The sequence below is a fragment of the Uloborus diversus genome, chromosome 10, assembly GCF_026930045.1.
Source record: "Uloborus diversus isolate 005 chromosome 10, Udiv.v.3.1, whole genome shotgun sequence".
NCBI lineage: Eukaryota > Metazoa > Arthropoda > Arachnida > Araneae > Uloboridae > Uloborus > Uloborus diversus.
In genome coordinates this window covers 86213724-86235879 of record NC_072740.1, presented here as the reverse complement: position 1 = coordinate 86235879, position 22156 = coordinate 86213724, and the positions used below count along the sequence as shown (strand labels likewise).

Sequence of the window (22156 nt, the reverse complement as noted above, 5' to 3'; positions counted from 1 at the left end):
TTTATTAATTCGTTTTGCCACATAAAATGCTTTTAGACGCGTATTTTTAGATTTTTGCAACTTTTTTTCGCGACGGGATCCATACAAAAGATCACGAGGAGGAATTTATGAACGTGACACGAGAGAAGCGTTGGGGAGAAGAAATTTAATTAGTCGAGGTTTGAGGTGAAATCCGAGAGACAGCAATCAACAAATTTAATCAAATCTAGCGTACGGGAAGTGACACAGGGTTTTATGCATAATGCGGTGTTTGTTCAGTTCTGTGCTCCGATCTTATTAATTATGCGGTGAATATAATATGCTAATAACTTTTAGGAGCAAAGGAATATGTACTTTACATTATGCAGTGTCTTGAAATTCGTAGGCATCATTTTTTCGCTTTTCTTTCATGCGAAATATTTTCTCATGTTTGTATCGCGTCGTTTTTTATTATAATTTTGGAGTGAGCAGTATTCATAATGTTCCGCATTTGCATTCGCACTGTGAGTGATTTGTATTTATTTAAGATTTTGCTTATGCAGCTCTGATGTGTGATTCAGCATCCGAATATAAAAGATCTCTTTGCTGAATATTATTAACACAAAGAAGGGGGGAAAAACCGTATGAATTTCATCGCAACAAATGTCGGGTGTTTGTAGAAAAATTACGTATAGAATGGCTTCAAAAATTAATTTAAAGTAGCTTCATTTAAATGATTAACTTAAACTTTGTCTCATTAGCTCTACTTATTTATTCTGTTAAGAAAAAATAGGTGTTATTATACAATTTCACATCCAGGCATGTTAAAGTTTATTTGTAAAGAAATAGGATTTACGGCAAACGTGGCTTTGTGAAAATGGGTTGACCATACAGTAAAAGTTACTTTAAAAATCAGTGGCAACGAAGAAAAATAAGTATTTCGGCATTAAGCTGAAATACATTATCAAATATAGACCGTTGTGTAGACTGACAGGTTTTACCTACAGATGAATACGGATGTGTGCAAATACTAATAATAAATATAAGTAGATTAAATAGATTTAAATATTTTGATACATAGCAAAAGTATAGGTAGAAGCATGCATTTAGGCTGTTCCATTTTAATTGGCGCATCAATTGTTGTACACCCTATAAAGACTCCAAATGAGCTAAATCCTTACTTCACTACTAGAACCATATCGTTTACTCCTTTCAAAAACGTCATATCTCAAAAATTAGTGATTTTGAATTATGTCTTTTTCTGAACTGTCATGAATGAGTAGCATATATCTGCAAAACCTGCATTTCTATAACTTAATATTTCGCCGTTAGAGAGCAAAAGTGTCGTATTTGCATTTTAAAGTATTTTCGAAGTATTCTTTTCAAGAATGTCACATCTTGGGTTGTGCTTGATCCATTAGGCATGAAACATTTGTATCGTTAAGTGAAGGATGATATTATTTATTCCGAAAACTGTATTGCACACAAAAAAGAGCATTTTTCATTCTTACTCTTTTTTTTAAATCAAGAACGCAATGTTTGCATTTTTGTCGGTATCGTAAGAGAACAATTAATAACAATAATGACATATTTTGAGATATTTCAAATAGTATCGTTGAAATTTAGTGCAAAGAACGTCATAAATGAAACAACTTTTTAAAACTTACACTTTTTACACTTCTTCATGAAACAGAAGAAACACCAGATTTTCTTGAAAAAAGACCTTATGCGTAAGAAAAAGTTCAATCAGTGGCTTGAAATATAGTTTTACTACATGATGTTTTACTTTTAGCTTTTAAAATCGCTCTCCTGAAAAAGCGCGTTTTTTGAGATATGACGTGGTTGAAAGAAGTGAGCGATATGAAGAATATAGATTGTACTTCTGTATAATACCTATTGTTAAATTTTCATGATTTCTTAAAACGATATTTATTCTTCTTCGCTCAGTAATGGACATATCTTATGAGATATGGAGATACATCCGTTACTGAGCACTTTTATAAAAAATATTGTTTCCGGAAACTTGTGAAATTGAACTGCATTTTGTAGAAGTAGAGTCAATGTTCTTCATTAAATTCATGTTATGAAGCAAGAATATAACATACTTGTAATCGTTGTAGCAGGGCTGCGGAGTCGGACTAATTTTGGAGTGAAGGAGTTGGAGTCGAGAGTCGAAGATTTAAAATTCTGAGAGTCAGCGTCGGTTATTTTCCCTCAAATTCCGCAACTCTGCCAGTGCTTGCAGGGTCGGAGTAGGATTGGTTTTGGGGAAAATTAGCTGGGAGTCGGAGGCTGGAAAATTCTTAGAGTCGTAGTCGGAGTCTGTCATTTTCCCACCGACTCCACAGCCCTGCTTTGTAGGGTGTAATTGATGTGTGGTTATTGATATGTCTGATACCGTAGAATGCCTGTTCATAATCATTTAAATCGCTATAAATGAACAAAAGGTTCAACCTGGAGAATTTCTTTCAGAATCGCCAAACAGAGGTCAATAAAATTAGTGTACTGCATCACTCTCAATTGATTCAGTTGTTTGAACGAAATGAAAGCAAAGTATAGAATGAAAAAGTAGAAAATGCGTAGTAAATTAGAATCTCGAGCAAAATTGCAATGAATAACTTAAGTACATGAAACGTCAGAGCTGAGTTTTAAAAATGCCAAAAGGAAAAAAAAAGAAAACACAGAAGTAGCTAAAGTATAGAAGCATGAATAACCGGAAATAACGCAATACTAAGGAAACGGTTGAAATAGTGTGAACGAAATGACACAGCTGCTGCAAGATAAATATTGTCGGCACCATGCTAAACTAACGAATGTGAAAAGTCGTGCTTTTCAAATTCGATATTTGCTGTAGTACTGAAAAAGGGCTTCTGGTCATAACTTCATCAAACAATAGATTTTTTTACTCTTAAACTTACCTATAAGAATTAAAACATTTAAAATAACTAAACGCGCCAGGTAGACACAAAAAATTATACTTACTGTTTTGGCTCTCCTGAAAAGCGTCAATTTTCACATTCGTTAGTTCGAGAAAAATGCGGAAAATTTCTATTAGTGATTGAAAATGTCGCAACTACTTTAAGAAAACATGTTCAAATAAGTATCAAACATCTTAAACTATATTGTTGTTACATTGTTTTTAATTTGTCTGCGCATTGTGCTTCTGACCCTTTGCGCACCTAGTGCATTCTGTAGGGTCTGGTAAGCATTCCTTCATATCACACAAGACATTATATTCCGATACTTTAAACACTTGAAAATTTGACGTCCAGTTTTTGCCGAAATGTAGGCAAATGAGCTCTTACTATGCAAATTACACTAGGAGTTTAATTTAGCTGCGAGGATGCGAAGTTTAAAGGGCTAACATGTCGAACAATCATATGAAATGAACGCTGACGATTTTCTGTATCTTAAAAATCCGCCGACTTGGACCAGGTTTGAACCCGAGAACCTGGATGTACGAAACCAACGCTTTGCCACTAGGCCACACTGCCGGTATTGTATTGAATGACAGATATGCCTCACGAAACTTATGAATGCCGAAATGATAACCTTAACTAAAACTTTCTTAATAAAATTGACAAAACGTCTTGTGGAAACAGGAGTGGCAAATAAAGACAGATTTAGGCTCTTTAAAGTTGGTTTTATCTATTTTATTTATCTTCAAGAAACAATGAAAGAACATCAAACTAACAATTTGAATGAATCGGTTAAAAGAAAACGACTAGATCAGAAGTGTTGAGCTTTTACATGACCTTATGTACGGGTTACCATTCTTAAAAAACGTTCAAAAATTGTGATAAAGAATATCTGCGCATCTAAAATTTTAAAGTGAAGATAAAACACTAATTTTGCGGTTAACTCATTGGTTCTGAAATTTCGTCGCACTAAAACTACTCTTTTTGTTTGATATAATAATTGATTGCAAAGGTTATAGAATTAAAAAAATTGTTAATTCCCTTGAAAAATGCACGAAAATAAACGAATAAATGTAAATTAATAAATTTAATAATAAAGAACTATATAAATAAATTTGAATAATAACAACAATGTGCAAAAAATTTTAAATAATAAAATACAAATAAAGAAATGAAACAAAAAAGTAAAATAAAACAAACAAAAAATAAACAAATAAAATAAATGAATACATTTATTTTGAAAAGATGTAAAATTAAAAAAAATAAATAAATATATTATAAACTAAATAAAGAAGAAAAAATTAACTGCTTTCATTTTCACCAAACTATAGCCAAAGCAGCAAAAAACACGCGCTACTCATCACCCCTGTAAAATAAGTTATCTTACATTGACACTACTGTTTAGGTGAAGCTTGCTCTGAATTTCTATTGATGCAATGTTCAATATAAGAGGTGGTTCTTTTCGTACGGCTTCGACTCTTTCAAACTGACTTATTCGACGAAAATTATAGCCTGCTGTTATTCTTTTTTGCCATTTCGACCATGAGGTAAGTAAGGTTGAATTTAACGGATTATTGAAAACTGCACGTAATCACAAAAAACGATCTGCTCGCGTTCGAAACAATCGCACTTCTTCGAAAAATTCTATCTTGTGCAGAAAATATTTAAAATCATAGTTAGCTAATTTTAAAAGAGAGTGAAAACATCTGATGTAACTTTTTAAAAATAAATTTGAACTGCAGTAAGTATTGTAAATTAACTTAAACATGAATAATCAGGCGGTCGCAAGGTCGATCTCAATTTCTGATAGCAAGCATCAGTCAAACATTTTGCTGTATTTCACTCTTATGAAGTTAAATGAACCTGTTTTCTAGCTCGTAATAAAAATAAAACAGCACTTCAAATTTAAAAACATAAAAACTGCTAGAGAAGAGCTAGAATTTTTCAAATATCAATAAAAACTGCAGATAAATGTTTCGAGGTTGCAAGGAACGAAAAAAATGAGCTCATGAATAGGAAGAGATCCAACAGTTGCAGAATTCTTAAAAACATAAAATAACGTAAGTCGATTCAGTTTATAGTTCCTTTATAAGTGTTCTCGATTGTACTTGATTCTATCCTAATCGTTTTTTGATTGAAGCAAGGATTCCTTTCAACCCCGAAACACGTGTCAGCCATTATTGTTATTTTTATACAATTTTAACTCTGTTTTCATGTTTTACCCACCCCCATTAATTGTAACATTCCTAAATTTCTATCGATTTTATATAATAAGGAACCGCAATCCCTCGTTATATCTCGCTTGTCGGGAGACAACAAAAAAGCGCGATATATCCGAAAACGCGATATAACCGAAGTCATAAAAAGTTACGATTCAACTATCGCACAAGTCAATGACATGTGCACCAACAAAAAAAAAAAAAAAAAAAAAAAAAAACCTATTTTACTACTCATATTCAGACGATTTTTTTTAATGAGAACAAACGAAAATTAGCTTTCCAAATGTTGTTTTAAAATTTAAAAAGTAACAATTAAAAATATTTATGATGTTTTACGGTGGGATACGAATTGAAAGTTTTAGCTTGAATTGCAACAAATTTGATTTATGGAAAACATACTAATTTTGTTCATTGATTTAGAAAATAAAAAGAAAGTATGTGAAATATTACATTTGATTTTTTGCGATGTCACATGTAAAGCAACTTTTTTTTAATGCAATTTCTCGAGAGACAAAAGAAAAGCGTGATATATCTGAATGAGCGATATAACGGGGCGTGATGTAACGAGGAGTTACTGTATTCCTAGAGTAATACTCTTATCAAGACCTGAATAAGCATGTCATCTAGCTACTTCCATGCGTTACCTAGAGCACATTTCATCTATCATGTTACCTTGCCCCCCCCCTCCAAAAAGGGGGGGAGGAATGATGTGGAACGGTCACACATTTAACAGGTGGAAAAATGCATATATTTATTGGCATGATTATGAAATTAAACTTTACTTTTCTGAAGTGGATGTATTGAAAAGGCTGTACAATTAAGTTTCTTTGTTTTACGACAGAAGACAACTTTGTGTAATTTATGCACATGTGAGCAAGCAGTCGTGGCCGAGTGGTTAAGGCGATGGACTCGAAATCCATTGGGGTTTCCCCGCGTAGGTTCGAATCCTACCGGCTGCGAGTGTAACATTTTTCTTCCGACTGAAAATCTCGAAGAGGAGGATAGCTCAAAAGTTTAAAAAACTTTCAGGAATCACGAAAGAAAAACTTTAAAAAAAATCCTCTTTAAATATTTTGACTTCATATTTAGTATCCTTATATACATTGCGAATGATCGAGTAACGCTCCTTACGTCATCAATGAAACTTGCGCCACGGAACGAAAATTTGGTAATATTTTTTGGTAATGTTTGACATGCAGGTAAGGTGTTTTATTTTCACAGGCTGAACTGGATCCAGTAACTTGACTGTTTTATTGGTAAGGCTGTCATTTTAGGGGAATGAAGAAACGAAAAAGTGGTCAACTGTTAACGCTATCTATTGAAGTTTAGGGTTAATCCACTGGAGTTAAAGTTAAAATTTCAACGATCAAAATATCCCCAAACAGGCTATTGCTTCGTTAAAATGTAGAAGAGTAGAAGCAATTTTCACTCGTCATACTTTGACGGGCGAATTTCCTGTTTTTCAGGGTTTGTCGTTATGAAACCAATTTTAATGACATTCTAATAAAATATAATGCTACCTTTGTATAATTAATTGTTATATATTAACCCTGTCCGTTATCGATAGAAAAAGTGGAACTCTCCCCTTCTGGTACCGATTTTCAGTTATGTTCTGCTAGCTTTAAGTTCTTAGTTGAATAGTCGGCTGGAAGAGTGTTGGATGGGATTTTCTTTCGAAATTGGTGTTCCGGTGAAATATTGTTGGTTGCACGTATAATACACCGACAGCTCAGTTATTCCATCCGAGGACTGCAGTTTCGTGCTTTTTTAGCACTCATCAGCCCAGAAAAGGAAGTAACTGTGCTGGAGGTAGAAAAGGAGCTCTTGAAGGAGCCAAGAGAGCCAAATTAACTACATTAGCTACGCGTTTGTTTGGCTCTCTCGGCTCCTTTAAGAGGTTTTCCACCTCCAGCTCAGTTACTTCCTATTCCAGGTTGATGAGTGCTAAAAAGTACGAAACTGCAGTCCTCGGATGGAATAACTGAGCTGGTGGTGTATTATATGTATTTCTGGCCTTAGCCCTGGCTTAGGGCGGTAACTTACTTCGAAATGTTGGTTGGTTCGTGAAAAGCCGAATTCGAGTTTAATCTTTATGCTTTGGAGGAAAACGTTTATTACAGTAGAGAACGTTGAAAGTGACATTTTCTTGGATTTTTACTTCCTTTTATAAAAAAGGAAGTATTGTATTCGCGAAAAAATTTTCACTCAAAAATCGCCCTTAATTTCCATTTTGCTCACCCCCAAATGAATGTTGAGTTTTTTTTTTCGATTCGACCACATGCGGAAAAGTGCCTAAGAATGTATAGACACGCGAAATATCCATTTTGACCATCACCGAGGTAATTACAACGACTTTTCTCGTGACGTCTGTATGTATGTGCGTATGTGTGTATGTGCGTATGTGCGTATGTATCTCGCATAACTCAAAAATGGTATGTCCTAGAAAGTTGAAATTTGGTACATAGACTCGTAGTGGGGTCTAGTTGTGCACCTCCCCTTTTGGTTGCTTTCGGATGTTCCTAAGGGGGTCTTTTGCACCTTTTTGGGGGGAAATCATTGTTAATTTCGGTGTAAACTCAAGTGGCGTTATAATTTGTCGGACACTTGGCGATATATCGCCAGTCTTTTGGTCGCCAAGTTTTGTCGCCAACTTGGCGACAAATTTGGCGGAGTTTTTTTTTTTTTTTTTGGTTTCAATTTGGCCATTGTTGGTGATATTTAGAGAATAAATATTGAATCACATTAAAATAGCGAATAATGGGGAAATGACATTAAATTGGAGTAAAAGGAAGTCATGTGATGCACACATCAGCTCGTTTTTATACGCAAATATAAATACAAATTTTCAACGACAGAGTTTTTCCTTATAGAAAACTTCGGTACATTAGTCACTGTTTTGGGTAGTTTTCCAATCAACCGAAGAAAATTGTTTTTATTTATGATGAGGCTTGCTGTAATTGATGCAAAAAAGTCGAAACAATTTCTTCTAATGGGTTAACAAACTACAGGGCGTATATAATTCAATTCCGAAAGTGATGATAGTAAAAAAAACTAATAATAAGCATAAAAATTAATATTCGAAAATTGAGATAGTAGATATAAAGCTATAAGCGATATAAAAAAAAAGGGTCAACCAAGTCAGATTCATTATTACTTCCTTTTACAAAAAAGGAAGTATTGTATTCGCGAAAAAATTTTCACTCAAAAATCGCCCTTAATTTCCATTTTGCTCACCCCCAAATGAATGTTGAGTTTTTTTTTCGATTCGACCACATGCGGAAAAGTGCCTAAGAATGTATAGACACGCGAAATATCCATTTTGACCATCACCGAGGTAATTACAACGACTTTTCTCGTGACGTCTGTATGTATGTGCGTATGTGTGTATGTGCGTATGTGCGTATGTGCGTATGTGCGTATGTATCTCGCATAACTCAAAAATGGTATGTCCTAGAAAGTTGAAATTTGGTACATAGACTCGTAGTGGGGTCTAGTTGTGCACCTCCCCTTTTGGTTGCTTTCGGATGTTCCTAAGGGGGTCTTTTGCACCTTTTTGGGGGGAAATCATTGTTAATTTCGATGTAAACTCAAGTGGCGTTATAATTTGTCGGACACTTGGCGATATATCGCCAGTCTTTTGGTCGCCAAGTTTTGTCGCCAACTTGGCGACAAATTTGGCGGAGTTTTTTTTTTTTTTTTGGTTTCAATTTGGCCATTGTTGGTGATATTTAGAGAATAAATATTGAATCACATTAAAATAGCGAATAATGGGGAAATGACATTAAATTGGAGTAAAAGGAAGTCATGTGATGCACACATCAGCTCGTTTAATGTAGAGATCAGTTTGTTACGAAAAAAAATGTTTAAAAGAAATTACTTGTTAGTTTTTTTTAAACTTAAATTCTGATCTCTTAATTAACACTGAGACGTATATGTCCCCAAATGTTCAAAACTTATTTTATAAAGGATCGAATATAAATAACTTATAAATTATTTTTTTTTCTCGTTACTTAGGTATAAGAATTTCAATATTAGCATAGAAAAAACTGTTTAAAATAGTACACTAATTTTATTTTTAAAAACATTACAAATGAAATTCATTGATTGAAACCATTGCATTCATACTAACTTTTTGCTTGAAGCTTCAATGCAGGTAACGTCATCAATAAATTCCAAATATTTCTGAGTTGAATAATAAATGAATCAAATTTCGATTTTCACAAACATTACATGGAATTTACTGCGCTATTTAATCGTTTTAATGTATAAAAAGAGGTCTATAATTTAAGGCAAAGCTTATGGTCTTTAAGTCATCGTATTTCTTAATAAACTGGCCATTCGATTTTAAGAAAGATGAAAATAAGTAAAGCAACATTTTATGCTCCTGTACAGAAATTATTAACTAAACTTCATCTTTCAGTTATAACCAGAGCTGCCAAGTTTTGAAAAACTAAATTAGTAGCGGATATTTTTTGCCGGGGGGGGGGGGATAAAACGGCACATTTAATTACGAATGCAACATATGCAATGCATGATTTACGTTTTAAATTCTGCACCTTCGAGCCAGATTGACGTAAGTCCAAAAAATGCGATTTTCCATAAAAAAGTACATCGCATTGTATGTAGAAGCCTATTCCGCATCAAACCATGTAAACGTAGCCAAAAAAAAAAAAATTTTTTTTTTTCATTTTTTTTTACCAGGATTTAAAGAGCGCGCGTCCCATCGTTTGCATGCGGCATGCGCGCCAGAAAATTTTCCCCCCTCTCTCCAGGACAAGTAACAGTTTCCTTTGAAAAAAAAGCAAGTAATCGATATTAAGTTTTTTTTTACATTAACTGTGGCAAGATTATTTTACTCATTTTTAGACAGACATTTAGAATTTTGTTAGAAAAGCAATATTATCTATGTGATTATAACATGGATATTATCTGTAATGATTAAAAAATTTCCTGTGATTACAGTAAACTCCCGATTATCCGCGGAATTGGGTGGCACAAGTGCCTCGGATAATAAAAATCGCGGATAACCGCAAAAAGACTAAAATGGGGGACAAATCAGGTAAAAATTGTCCTATCTCAAATTCTTAACTGTATTGATGCATAACACTTTCTGCAAACAGTGAAAATATATATAGAGTACAGTACAAATGTTCTGTATTTTTGCACAACCGAACTTAACATCAATAACAAACAAGTGTATGTGCGATGAAGAACGCACAATAATAATAATAATAATAAAATTAAATCAAATCAATCAAGCAAAAACAACTGAGTGTAAATTTACAATTTTTCAAAAAAAAAAAAAAAAAGCCACTGGTATTCGCTTTATACTGCGAAAATACATGTTCGTGATTGGTGATTGATTCGCGGATAAACCGCTCGCGGATAATCGGGAGTCTACTGTATAAAGAAAAGTAAAAAAAAAAAAAATCTTAGATTTTTTGGACACGTTTTCGTAGCGTCGTAGTTCAAGGCTGCAGTTCGTAGAAACTACAATTTTTTCGTAGCAGTTGGCAGCTTTGGTTATAACGTAAGGGTGAAACATCAGAGCTGTTTTCCCTGGAGATATTTTTTTTTATTATTAACGCAAATTCTTGATTAGTTTAGTAAACAAAAGAGTTCCACGCGTCAATCCTTTCCCTTCGTTAATGGTTAAGTTTACGGAGACATTAATTTTAATTCCGACTATCCGAACCAAAAGAACCGAATCTCCATTTATACGAATATAATTATTGGGAGAAAATGAAATAAATATCCTCTAAAATTTTGAGATCTTTTTTCTCAGTATTGGTTGGATTGTACTCTCAGTCTGTCAATGGCCCAGTCGTCAAACTGTGTTTTCTCAGACTCAAGATAAATGAAACTGAGTATTTTCGTATTACTTTCACACTTTCGACAGTAAAGCGTTTATGACCGTAATCACGAGACATTTGAGGACTAATTTATCAAAAGGGAACATTTCCATTTTCCAAAAATGTTCAGGATGTGAGAAAAACGAATTAGGGTAAGAGCAAGTTCGTTTAATCAATTTTTCTAGGTACAGAATAGAGCGCAAAAGCACAGAAAATCATGGGCCAGAGTAAGAAATATTTGTGTAAAAAAAACAAGGAGATATTGTCATCTTAATTTTGGATATGCGTCCTTTTGAACGAAAACCTGAATGTTAAAAATTCCAATTTCACCAAAACTTTAATATTTCACTTTCTCATACTCTCTTATCAAAATACATGAACCTAAAAGTAGTGAATTAAAATTTGAGGATTTTGGACATGTGTTCCTTTGGATCTAAAAGTCTTCGTACTACAGATTCTTTCAGATTATGTAAATTTTTGTTCAAAATGAAACGTGCTGAGGACGGATTTGTTACCTTTTGATCAAAAAGCTACACTTTACCCGTAAATAAAATAAGGTTTTCCACGTTTGAGAGTAAGTGATTTCATAAAGGTCATCTGAAAGATTTAGAAAATGTCATAAAACGAATTTTTCTAAAAAGTGGATATGTTCTTTTTTGATAAATTACTCCTCATTTGTTGAGTTAATTGGTCTATCTTTCAAACAAGTGGCTTCTCAGCACCGGCGTTTTTCGCAAATTTAGCTAACGGAAAACGGAATAATAAAAAGCTTAGCTGTGAGAAGTTACTCTCCTATGTCAGCGCGCTTAAAAAAACAATCTCGTTGAAGAATCGCAGCTGGCGGTTTGACTTTACTCTCGTGTGTTACTATTGTCCGTTTTTCACGAGAAGACACTTCTCCACGCTCCTCGAACGCAGAGTTCCATTTTACGCGGGGGTGATCGGTAAGTAATTCACGCACTTCCAAAAGAGACAACGAGACAGCCTTAACGTGGGCATGCATTTGAATGTGCAAGCAAGTCTTAGTGTCCTTTATAGCACTTGCTTCACTTGTCTGTTGTCATTTTAGTTATTCTTACATTGCGAAAACTGCTGATTTTACAACAAAATGCTGTGATCCGAATATACCTTCTGCCGAAAACAGCGAAATAGAATCATCGGACACCACGTGACGAGGGAGGAGTCAAGTGTCTTCTCGTGGAAAACAGACAATATAATAAACAGATACAATCAAGTTTTGACGGAGATGGCGATAAAGGCGTTGAACGTGGAAGCTCTTCTATTTCTTGACCACAATCGTCGCTTTCATCCAGACAGCCAAAGTCTACCCATTCAAAAGGAATAAAAGTTTGACAGAGTGAAGCTTTCAATCGAAGGGCTAGTCGACAAAGAGCTGAGCCCCCCAAAACGTGATTTATCTCTTTTATGGCTTGTGGCCGGTTAAAATAATGAAAAAATGCAATTAAAAACTTTGGCTCTAATCCCCCCCACTAATTTTGGGTCACACGGCTGCGTGGGGGGATGAAAGGTCAAAAAAAAAAAAAAAAAAGAAAAATATTAAAGTGATGAGTTAAATGGCTAAAAATTATATAACAACATTAAATTAATAAGAAAAAACACGTAGCGAATTTCTCCCCCAGCTATGTTGGGGCGAACGTGGTGGCCCCCAGGGGTAAAGTATCGATTATAAAACTTTTAAAAAAATGATCACTTTCGTGGGGGGGGGGGGGGGATTTTACAGGGTATTAGTTTCATTATTTTGATTGCCAAAAAAAATCCCCTCCCCCCAGTAACTATGGGTCAATTTGCCAAAAAAAGTTTTTTTTTGTTCCTCTTTATTTGGTCCACGTCGAGTATTATTCGAACTTACGCATGACTGTTTAAATTGCAAAAAAAAAATCCAAAGTTTGAACGTTTATTCGATAAAAAAAAACTCGTAGCAATCCCCCCTCCACACCTATGGAGGGGGTTGCTACGCGGTGCGCGGTTTTACAACGTGGTGCCCCCCCCCCGGGGGGTGAATTATCGATTGATTAAATTAAAAATAAATTATCACTTTCCTGGAGGGAATTTTACAGAGCATACATTTAATTGTTTTAATTGCAAAACAAAATCTCTCCTCCCCGGCAATTATGAGTCTACTAGCTGAATTGCCAGGCGTTGCACGGTCTACCTCAAGAATGTACTTGTATTCGGCGTTCTAAGCATTTTATACAATTATATAAATTTTCCCGTTTTCATTACATTTCTTATTGCTGCTCCACTCCTATTAGTCAAAGCGCATATCGATTGTTAAAATTTAAAAAAAAGATCGTGGGGTTGGGGATGGGGATTTTTACAGGGTATTTGTTTCATTATTTTGATTTCCAAAAAAATCCCCCCCCCCAGTAACTATGAGTCAATTTGTCAAAAAAAAAAAAGTTTTTTGTTTCTCTTTATTTCGTCCGAGTCGAGTACTATTCGAACTTCCCCATGACCTCTTAAATTGTAAAAAACAATTGCAATTATTTATTCGGTAAAAAAAACACGTAGAAAATCCCCCCCCCCCAGCTATGTTAGGGCGAACTTGTTGCCCCCCAGGAGTGAATTATCGATTGATTAAATAAAAAAAAGATTACTTTCGTAGAGGGGGGATTTTCTCAGAGTTTACATTTGATTGTAGCAGGAAAAAAATCCCCCCTCCAAAAAAATGTTTTTAATTTAAATTAGAAATTTTGAAATATTTTTCAAAATAAAAGGAAGGCATTCAGCGTCCGTACATCTGCTTCTACCATTGTGTGCTTAGTATGCAAAGAAGGAAGGGGAAAGTACACGCCTGTGATGATTTCTTCTTGCTGTTTCGAGGGCAGTTTCGTCAGTGATCAACTGTAGCCAACACAGTGAAGTCGTTGTAGCTATTGGTTTTTCTTTTCGGAGCACCCTGTACCGCATCCTTAAACTGAAAACGTAAAAAAAAATCCTTTTTTTAAAAATATATTTTGATGTTTTTATATTATGAGTGTTTTAAAGGGTAATTTTAAGTGTAGCCAGCCACCAGATAAAAGATAATGTTTTGACAAAAACTTTATTTGAAGGATTAAAAGTTTCAAAGATTCGAAAACACTGAAAACTGAAATTCCGTGATTTAGATTTTTCCGAGTTCTTAACAGAAGCAGATTTATATCATCGAGATTGCAGGAGCATTTTTATCAAACTAGATAGACACTATCACAACCAATATGCCGAAGGTAAATAAATCTATATGAATTTCCAAATTATTATTTTAAATATTCATTTAACGCATCGGATTAACGCGTTAACATTTACAAGTAAAAAAATCGTTATTGCAATTTTAACATAAAAGCACTTTTGTTTGTGAAATAAACTCATAATTACTGGGGTAGGGGGAGATTCTTTTTTTTTTTTTTTTTTTTTTGCAATTAAAACAATTAAATGTATACACTGTAAAATTCCCTCACGACAGTTATTTGTTTTTTGTTTAATCAATCGATAGTTCACCCCTGGGGGGCACCACATTGTATAACCGCGCACCGCGCAGCAACCCCCTCCATAGGTGTGGAGGGGGGATTGCTACGAGTTTTTTTTTATCGAATAAACGTTCAAACTTTGGGGTTTTTTTTTTTTTTTTTGCAATTTAAACAGTCATGCGTAAGTTCGAATAATACTCGACGTGGACCGAATAAAGAGGAACAAAAAAAAATTTTTTTTGACAAATTGACCCATAGTTATTGGGGGGGGGGGATTTTTTTTTGGCAGTCAAAATAATGAAACTAATACCCTGTAAAATTCCCCCCGCCCACGAAAGTGATCATTTTTTTTAAGTTTTATAATCGATACTTTACCCCTGGGGGCAACCACATTCGCCCCAACATAGCTGGGGGTTTCTCTCGCTACGTGTTTTTTCTTATTAATTTAATGTTATTATATAATTTTTAGCCATTTAACTCATCACTTTAATATTTTTCTTTTTTTTTTTTTTTTGACCTTTTATCCACCCACGCAGCCGTGTGACCCAAAATTAGTGGGCGGGATTCGAGCCAAAGTTTTTAATTGCATTTTTTTATTATTTTAACCGGTCATAAGCCATAAAAGAGATAAATCGCGTTTTGGGGGCTCAGCTCTTGGTCTATAGGGGCAAGAATGTGATATGCAACATGAGTTTTTTTCCAGTAGGACAATTTCCAACTTTGGAAAATTCTAGAATTTTTTTTTTTCTTTTACAAAAAAGGAAGTATTGTATTCGCGAAAAAATTTTCACTCAAAACTCGACCTTAATTTCCATTTTACTCACCCCCGAATGAATGATGAGGTTTTTTTTTTCGACTCGACCACACGTGGATAAGTGCGTAAGAACGTATAGACACGCTAAATATCCATTTTGACGATTCCCGAGTTAATTACAACGAGTTTTCTCGTGACGTCTGTATGTGCGTATGTGCGGATGTATGTCGCATAACTCAAGAACGATATGTCCTAGAAAGTTGAAATTAGGTACGTAGACTCCTAATGGGGTCTTTTGTGCACCTCCCCTTTTGGTTGCATTCGGGTGTTTCTAAAGGGGTCGTTTGCCCTTTTTTGGGGGAAATCATTGTTAATTTCGATGTAAACTCAAGTGGTATTATAATTTGGCAGACATTTGGCGATATATCGCCAGTCTATTTTCGCCAAGTTTTGTCGACAAATCTTGGCGACAAATTCGGCGATTTTTTTAAAATCTGATTTCAATTTGACCACTGTTGGTGATATTTAGAGAGTAAACTATTGAACCACATTAAAATTGCCAATAATAGGGGAATGACATTAAATTGATCAACAAGAAAGTCGTGTGATGCACACATCAGCTAATTTTTTATTGTCAATAATATTAACTTATTCTGACACTATCCACCTATAAACTACGATGGTCATTCCGATTTTTTATTTATATTATACATTTTATATTCTGCAATACTAAAACCAGATACGTTTTTCTGACAATGGCATAATCCAGTGTTATGTTTATTTCAATTATCAAAAAGCAACATTTAGAACAAAATACTCATTTTTTCAAAAATGTGGCTTATCACGTTCTTGCCCCGAGCCCTTCGATTCCTTAAGCAAGGATCTCAAGTCACGGGAAATATTTCAAAGTATTGGAAGAAATCGGGTTTTCATGTAAAATATGAAAACTCGACTCCTATTCGTCGTAGTTGAACCATGTGACTTGGGATCTTTGCCTCAACATTTCCTATGCCAATGATTGGACTTAATACCTCTAGTTTGTAGTTTGTGCTCAAAGATTACAGCCATGGTCTGTATGATTATTGGTTTGAGGCTCTATCTCAAAGTTTGAAAAAAATTCCCAAATTATGCTCATCCCTATTAAGTTATTTTAAGGAAGTTTTCCCTTTGTTAGGAAATTATTTGCTCGTTATTTTCTTGTGACTTTCAGAAATATTAGTTTCGTCATAGACGGTTGCCCATAATGAAAATAGGTATTTTGGAGACGATGCGTTTGGAATAAATAATACAGATCAGTGAAGTCAGGTGCACGTTTTCACGTTGCATTAACTTTTTCTTTCAAAATGGTATGCTTTCAAAACCTAACCGAAATGATTATAAAATCTATAAAATACTGTTTTTTTTTTTTTTGGTAATACTTTTGTGATGTTTTAAAATACTTTATTTATGGTTGAAGTGCCAACAAGAATTTTACAAGGAAGTAATGCGTTTACATTTCACGCACACACATAAACAGAAAATCTGTAAATTTCTTTAAAGATTTTATCGTCTTCTACAAATGTCTAGCTAGATATTGACTTTGTGTGGAACCGTTTTATCCTTATTTTGAAACTTTATCCCTTCAAGAAATGTTGCGAAATGAATACTTGTTTGAATTACGAGCTGCAAACTAATAGTGAAATATGATATCGAAGAAGCGGAAAATGTTTCCAATAAACTTTTCTTGAATATTTTCAAAAGATAAAATGAATATTTTATCAGGTTGGGAAACCTATAGTTAATACACAAAAATTCACAATTTCAGAATTATTTTCATGTGGAACGAAAGCTTTTGAAACAATAAAATTTTGACTTGAAACAAAAATGTATTTAATAAAGCCGCGACACTATTGGTTTGCCTACAAAGATGAATTTACCCTACGGTTGTGCTGGTGTTGATGTACATATTTTACAATCGAAACATTAAATCCTTTAAAGTTTGCTTTTAAGTTTTCTTTTACATTTCCAGTAAGTGAATGAATATTATCTTTCGCTTGGAACGTATTGCTATCAATGCAAAATTTCGATTTTTATCGAGAGTACATTAAAAATTTCAGAGACGTCAAAGATTTTTTTACAAACAAAAATTTTATCGATTAATGATAGGTTTGTGGTGTATGTTACCATATGAATGGGAAAATTTCAAATATTATTGCAAACTTTTCTACTGCATTTTCTACCCCTAAACAATTGCTGTCACTTTGTTCAAATGTATGATTATCGTTTTGAATTTCATTTTTAATTGAAAAACGTATAAAATTTCAATGATTATTCTTTTCAAAACAAAAACAGAAATTTTTCATGTTGTGAGACATTTGCTATAATCTGAGCAAAACACTTTAAAATAATCCTAAATCATTTCACTTTTTTAATTTAAGTTTTCAATAAATTTAGCAAATACTTTCAACCGGTAAAAATATGACATTATTAATACAAATGGTCAATTTGTAACAAAATTCATTGTGGATGTAAGAATGATAGGATGAGACGAAGTGCGCTTTTAGAAACATTAATTACGTGAATTTCCAGATGTAAATGATGTGTTTATAGGATTTGCTGCAATCTAATCAGAAAAGTATTTATTATTATTATTTTAAAATTCACAAAAAACTCCTCATGCTCCACACAGTATATTATGAGGCTTACAGATGCAAGTGATAAACAGCGATTGGCAACATTGTAAAAACATAAGTTAAGAAGATGAATGAAATAGAAATAAACAGTTTACAAATTTAAGTAATGACAAACCAGCGAAATAAATAGAATTGCGGATTTGAAAATATCTTCAACAAAGATAAACTAGGAGGTACTATCACACATAAATGAAGGGAACAAAAAGAAAACACAAACGTCCGAAAGAGTCCCAAACAAGAACAACACAGATTACAAATTTAAATGACAGATAAAATTACGAAAAGCATCAAGGTTATGAAAGCTTTCAAAAAATGAAGACAAAGAAGGTGGCCAACACCCTACCTATTTTTCAAGAATAATCCAATACTTACGTTCAGTAATAACAATAGCATCCATACAAGTCTACCTTTTTTCTTTTTGAAAAATCCTACGTTACGAGCGATCAAGCTTTCAATCCTCATTAGCTGCGCATCTCGTATGCGCATAGCGCGCCTACCCTTGTCTCACTGACGATGGAATTTAAACCATTTGTATAATAATTATATACATTATTGTAATAATTATAATAGCAATAATAATTATTATTATTAAGTGACGAGTGACGGCAACACAGCCACAGACATCATAACTCGATATTTGTGGTTGGTAATATTAGGATCGGTGATGCGAACTGAAAAAGTTATTTTGATCTACATACTGCTAAGTCACAAAACTATTTTTAGTGTAAGCCCTATTTACAAACTTCTATTAAAAAGACAGAAACAAAATATTTAAAGTTTCTCTAATTTGATTTTTTTAGTGCCAGTTTCACGAATCATATGAGACATAGCCGAGAGCCCAAATGCTGAAATACCAGCATAAAGACGCAAGTTTGTAAACGCTTTCTGTTCAATTCAAAATGTTAAAACAAACTGATACTCTCATTACTAGTGTGAAATTCCACCCTCTTTACATGGTTAATGTATTAATAGCCAAACCTGAAAACAGGTTGATTCGATTACGTTTTTGACGCGTTTTATTCTTTAAATTTTTGTAAAAAAAAAAAAAAAAAAAAAAAACTTGTGCAAAAAACTAAACAGCATAAATAAATAAGCAAATAAATCGTAAAACTGAAAAACACAACTTCCCTGTGATTTTGGTGCTTTGCTTGTGAATAATTCCGCGATTGTTTCAAAATTTCTGCTTAAAATTACGTTATTTATCGCAATAATATTTTACGTTATAAATTCTAAACATAAAAATGGGAAGTTATTTCCTAAATTTTCTCCTGAATATTATCAGTTAATAAAAAAAAGAGTATGAAATAAATAAGTATATAAATAAAAAAACTGAAAATGCCAACTTCCCTGTGATTTTGGTGCTTTGCTCGTAAAAAAATCTGCGATTGTTTCAAAATTTCTGCTTAAAATTACATTATCACAATATCTATGGCAGTAATATTTTACGTTCTGAATTCCAAAAATAAAAATGGGAAATTATTTCCAAAAATTTCTCTTGAATGTTAAAACAGTCAAGAAAAAGAGGTAAAATAAGTATATGTTACTGAAAAATGTTACATCTTCGAAGCACAACACTTTCGAAATAAACAACGAAGGGGGGAAAAACATTCTTAGCTACGTATAACTTTTTTACAAACTCGATTCAAAAAATATTTTAGTGATTATTTGGCATCGTCTTTTGAAAATAAGAACACAAATCGTCCACATTTAAATGCTCTCCATAAAGCTCAAAAAGTTGGAAAGAAGAAATTTTCATAAAACAAAACATGAACTGACTGCAATTATTATTTTTCTTTTCTTTCAATTGTAGCTTTGGGGTTCTTAGAAGTTTTCTCATAGATTTTATATTTTGTTTTTAAAAGTCCAACTTTTCTGTTCGGTAGAGGAGAAGGTTTATTGTGTTGGTTTTAAAAAAGTTCACAGGAGTTCGAACAAGAATTACACTATTCTTACAAAACGGAATAACTTAATATGTTTATATACTTTAAAAATATATATATAATAGGATGGATAGTTAAGTTCTTAATGATTTTAGATATACAACCATATACCCACTTAAAGCAAAATATTAAGATGAAGAAATAAAAAAAAATTGTGAACGTGGGTATGGTTTTTAAGTTGTCATGAATATAGTAATGGAATGTCCGGAAAAGTGAAATAGCGGTGCGAAGTGAAATGAAAAAATATTTTAGCTTGCAGTGCCACCTAACAATATTTAACTATGTTATTAAACGTGCAGTTGATTCCACTTAAGAAATAGATACCTTTAAAAATCAAGGTCGGTTAAATAATACAAGCCACTTTCGAACATTTATTCTCACATTGTAATATTTTGTGGTTTATCACAAAAACTTGTATTATAAAATTTTTTAATCATTAATTGAAATCTATGGGTGTCTAGTGCAGTTTTTTTTTCTTTAATTCAACATTAGGAATGTTTGGATTTGCAAGTTAAACACAATTTGTCACGTGCAGGCGGGGCAAAGTGAAACATTTCATTTATATATTCAGCCATTTATTAAATCATTTGCATATTCATTAATGATTTAATTCCTGCATTTATTCTTTGACTTATCATTCATTCAATTAGTTTTTTCTTATTCACTTATTTATACTGTCATACAGTAATTAATTATTAATTTTTATTTATTCGTATAGTTTCCTTATGCATTCATATATTTTTTTTATTTATTCCTTCGTTTCAGTAAAAACATTTAAAAAATTAAAATAGAAAATATTTAAATGGAAAAATATTTTAATTAATCGCTTCAGTTTCAATAAATTTAAATTTTAAAAATGAGTCTTTTGTCATCGGTAGCAATTTCTGAAACTGTTAAAATAGGTTCCAAAATCTTCTCATCCCCCCCCTCCCCTACTCGATTTTTTTTTTTACATTAAGCAAGACTTTTTTACAAATCAAGGCAGTGAAAAGCAAAAGGGGGCAAGTCCCGGATTAAAAAATTTAGCCTTTTCTCTGTTTTAGGGGAAGAGATGGTACTAGTAGCCCTGGTAGATGCTGCTATACGGCATAAGTTAGAAAAAATAATAATAAGGAAAACTTACTTTGGATCTGAACTTTAAATGCGTTTTACTCAAAATATTAAAACCCCACTTATATTCTTTTGCTTCTCACTGCCTCAATAATAATAATAATAATTTTTAAGTGAAGATAAAACACTAATTATGCAGTTAACTTATTGGTTCTAAAATTTCGTGCCACCATAACTACTCTTTTCGCGTGATATAATAATTGATTGCTAAGTGTTTAGAATTGAAAAATTGTTGATTCCCGTGGAAAATGCACAAAAATAAACAAACAAATAAACGTAAATAAATAAATTTAATAATAAAAAACTATATAAATTTATATACAATAAATATATAAATAAAAAAATGAAACAACAAAGTAAAATAAAACAAACAAAAAAAATGAATTAATTTATTTTGAAAAGATATAAAATTAAGAAAAAAATAAAATAAAGAAAGAAGAGAAAATTAACTGCTTTCAGTTTCACCAAGCTATAGCCGAAGCAGCAAAAAACACGCACTAATCACTCCTGTAAAATAAGTTATCTTACATTGACACTACTGTTAAGGTGAAGCTTGCATTGAGTTTCTATTACTGCTGTGTTCTTTATAAGAGGTTTTCATGCGGTTTCAATTCTTTCAAATTGACTTATTAGACAAAAAATATAGCCTGCTGTTATTATTTTTGCTGTTTCGACAGGGTAAGTAAGGTTGAATTTAGCGAATAATTGAAAACTGCACGTAATCGCAAAGACGATACGTACGTGTTCGAAACACTCAAACTTTTACGAAAAATCCTATCTTGTACAGAAAATATTAAAAATCACTCAGTTAGCTAACTTCAACCCAGAATAGAAAAATTTTACGTAGCTTTTTAAAAATAAATTTGAACTAGAGTAATTGTAAATTAACTTAAACATGAATCTTTAGAAGGTTGCAAGGTCTATCTCAATTTCTGACAGCGTGCATCAGTCAAACATATTGCTTGTTTTCAGACTTATGCAGTTAAATGAACCTGTTTTTTAGCACGTAATAAAAAAGAAAGCAACATTCTTAATTTGAAAACATAGAAACAACGCTAGAATTGTACAAATATCAATAAAAACTGCAGACAAATGTTTCGAGGTTGCAAGGAGCTCCTTTTTCTGTGCGAATAAAAGGAGCTCATGGGTAGGAAGACATAAAACAATTGCCAAATTCTTAAAAACATAAAACAACGTAAAAAAGGCGTATTTCGTATTATTCCTTCCGTTGAATTATTACCACTTTTATTCTCCATTTAACTTTCT

The 22156-nt window shown here is 32.9% G+C and overlaps 1 protein-coding gene and 1 non-coding gene across 2 annotated transcripts in view; one reads left to right on the top strand and one right to left on the bottom strand.

Annotated features, from left to right (window-relative positions):
- Nucleotides 1–22156, bottom strand: part of LOC129231517 (LIM/homeobox protein Awh-like) — a 136697-nt gene that overhangs the window by 25205 nt on the left and 89336 nt on the right. The window lies entirely within an intron of this gene.
- Trnas-cga (transfer RNA serine (anticodon CGA)) lies at nucleotides 5973–6054 on the top strand. Its single transcript has one exon. It is a non-coding gene; the product is annotated as a tRNA-Ser (tRNA).